The sequence below is a fragment of the Palaemon carinicauda genome, chromosome 2 (assembly GCF_036898095.1).
Source record: "Palaemon carinicauda isolate YSFRI2023 chromosome 2, ASM3689809v2, whole genome shotgun sequence".
Lineage (NCBI taxonomy): Eukaryota > Metazoa > Arthropoda > Malacostraca > Decapoda > Palaemonidae > Palaemon > Palaemon carinicauda.
In genome coordinates, this window is record NC_090726.1 from 197,815,941 (window position 1) to 197,819,524 (window position 3,584).

A 3,584-nucleotide genomic window follows, 5' to 3' on the forward strand; every position below is an offset into this window, starting at 1 on the left:
GAGGAGGGTCGGGAGACGGAAGAAGAGGCCTTGGGTTTTTTTTCCTTCAAAGAAACCTTCGAAGAAAAAATATCCCGCTTGGACTTCTTCTTCCGCCGTCTCGCACACCTGTCCCATTGGGAGGAAGACTACACCCTACACTCATTACACTTATCTACGCTATCACACCGTTGATCTCTGCATAAAGGACAAAGGGTGTGAGGATCAGTCTCCACCTCCAACATAAATGTCCCACAAGGGCGGCCGGAGAGTCCAGGACAGGTGCGCACAGTCGCAGAAGTCAATTTCACACACACACTAAGAGAAAAAGAAAAAACAAAGGTCATTAATGGCTGCCAATATTCGGCGAGGATGAAGAGCAGCAACGTCCATTCACCATCCGAGCCAAAAGCAATGTGAGCTCAATCACAGGTGTGTGAGTGGGGGCGGTAGCAAGCTACCCTCCCCTACACCCGCTAACTAGTGGTATGGGTAGTTAACCCTCGTTAAAAATCAATGGCTCGTCATTTCAGCTACGACGCAAGTCATACCCCTATTAAATAGCGTGGTTTGTATTCCAGTTACGGAACAAATCTATTTTGCTTTGATAAAATTGAAAGTATGAAGGCAAACACACATCGATAAGTTTTCATTTAATTATAGGCATCACAAAGCTAAATGAATCTTATGAAAAATCATACATCAGTCAACTAGTATCAAAGTATCTATGGACTGGAACTTATATGATGTCATGTAAGATAATAAAAGACTCAATTTAAAAAAAAGCCAATGCACAGATTTGTCAGTAGGTAATGCTACAACAAATGTTGGATAAAGATAATACTGAAAATCCTTTTTAAATAAAATATTGTTTGAGACAGCAAAAAACTCACAATCAACATCCTATCGATAAGGACAAAAAGCTTTTTCGTCCAAAGCAAAATATCAAGCAAATAATCGCAGTTTAAGCAAGTAAAAAGTTATCTTAATATCACAAATTCTAAAGTAATTTGTATTTTCACTAACCATACAAACCAAGACCTTTATTACAAATGTAAAATCGGCAAAGGTGAAATGACTGTTAGACTTTTAAGAACATAACAAATTTGGAAATAATTTGTATTTTTCCTAACGATACAAACCTTTACCTATTCATATGGGTATTACTTTCAGGTTCGCCGAAAGTAATACCCCTATAAATAGCATAGGTTTGCATTCCAGTTACGGAACAAGTAAACATTGTTGATCACAGGGTGACGAGTAAGCCCCGTCCACCCGACAGGCAGAGCAGCCCTCACTTCGACCTTTGACCTAGGTGCTTGTAGAGTGGTTGAGACGGGCCGTGCAACTTAAAAGTCTCAAGTTTGTATTGATAGGAAAAATAGAAAATACAATAAAGAAGGTTCTCAACTGACAAACTTAATTGGTTTTAAGAAGTTGTTTGTAAGTCAAATTGTAAGTCAAGTTTTGTTAAATTTTGGTCTAGGGTCGGCCTAACCTGAATTCCAGCTACAAAAGTTAACAAATAGCCGGGTATCATATGAAATATATCTCGGGTTACTAAAAATGTTGTTTTGCTTACTATATTAAATGATATATTATATTTATTAGAATATTTCTTTATAAAGGTGACTGCCTTAACTCAGAGAAAATGACGGCTCTCAACCTCTCCTACAAGTCGTCTGCAGGAAGGCGGGACATTGCAAAGTGAGCTACCGCCCCTGACCACTGGCCTACCTATGATGTAACCGGAAGGTTCGTCATTGATGCTTATTCCATCACTATGGATTCAAGTCATCAATTGGCATAGAGGTAGGTGGAGCATCTTCCGGGATGTAGAATCTCCGTTGTCTAGACAGCACTGCAGGAAGAACGTTAATGGACTGACTAGGTTAGGTTAGGTGGTCTACCTTGTTTAGAGCTACCCTTGCTAGTCTGGACCAATACAGTTCGAGCCTTGGAAGAGAACCTTGAAGAGCACAATAGTAGAGGTCTATCAATGTAAGACCTCCTGCTATTAGCTCAGATGACACCTCACCAAGCTCCCAAATCAGTACCAAGACCTTGAGAAAGGTCAATGCCATCTCAGGGTTGTCTAGGCAGGCAGAGAACCCTATTCTGGGATGGAAGAGTTTGTTGGATCCTGAGAAATACTCATCCCGGCGAACAGTTCCACATGGGAAGAAAGGATCTCACTGGCTTAGCGTATGACTGATCAAGGCCTAACACCAAACAGGATTGGTAGTCCTCCGACGGAGCACTCGAAGCATGACTAGTCCACTTGACAGAGTTACTCTCTACAGACACTAACAATAATCGATCATTCTCCACAGAGGGTGACCTTTCAAGAGTTGAAAGTGTTCTGGTTTTGTTCTCGAAAGCAGGCTTGCGCTTGGACCTGCGCTGAGATTGGGAGTCAGAAACAGCCAGATCTGAACATGAGGAAGAACCAGAGAAACGGAATGTTCTTTCCTGGAGGATTCCCTGGGTCATGTTGATTCCAACCCTGAGCCCTCAGGAGAAGAGACGTCCCTCCTCCGTTTGGAAGAACGAGGGGTCTTCTCCTTTGCTTTCAAAGACTTGGATCAAGGGATACGAAGGCTGGGTGTCTTCTAGGAAGGAGTCTGGTCATGACAGGACTGATATTTCTTAGGAGATGAGCGTTGTCAGGCAGACCAGTCCCTACTAGTCTTTGCTGAAGGAGATTGTGAAGAAGACGCTACCGTTTCCTCTTTACGTTCCCTGAACTGCGAGGATGGAGACCGAGGAGGTCTCCTGATAGAGTGCACTCGTGGCAGAGGGGCTCGAAGACACTTATTGCCGGACTGAGGTGATCTTGATCGCAGCGATTGCGAATGCCTAGTACACATTCGGGAGGACCGCCAGTTACGTCATGTTGTATCTGGGGAGTCCGCTATCACTGCTACGAACTAGACTTGGAAGCGTGAGCCTTCCTGTCTTGTTAGGTGTGTAACCAAGACATCTGCAACTTTCTTTCTCATTGTAAATGAGAAGTAAAAGTATGAGACGTCTTGTCCCTAGAGGGAGAAGCGGAAGAAACTTGAGATCTCCTTACTCGTGGAGAACGGAACCAAGACGATTGTGCTTGTCGAGACTGAAACCAAGTGGATCGGTCGAATGGTGATCATGCATGTCTGGCTTTGGAGTGAACATCTCACACCAAACACAAAGGGAAATGAGAAGGGAAACAATTAGTAATTCAAACAACCAAGTCAGTGAGCGCAGCAGTGTATGTCTGTACTCAGCTGTGGCCAAAATCAAAGTGAAAGTTGCTTTGCCTGTCAGGTGGGTGGGGCTTACCCACCACCTGGTGACCAACTATGTTTACGTTGTTAAAAGTCTAACAGCTGTTCAGCTTTGCTGATGTTATACTCCTACTAAAGGCCATGGGTTTGTATTATGTTTAGGAACAAATAGTGAACTGGGAGAGAGAGAAAGTTCAGTAACTATTAATTATTTAGAACCTATAGCTGGAAATACATCCTGGATTACATAAAGCTCTTCTTAATATGAAGCTAGACATTGTAACTATGTCATTTTTCATTATCAGCATTTCAATAAAGCTGCAAACTTATGTTTCACTC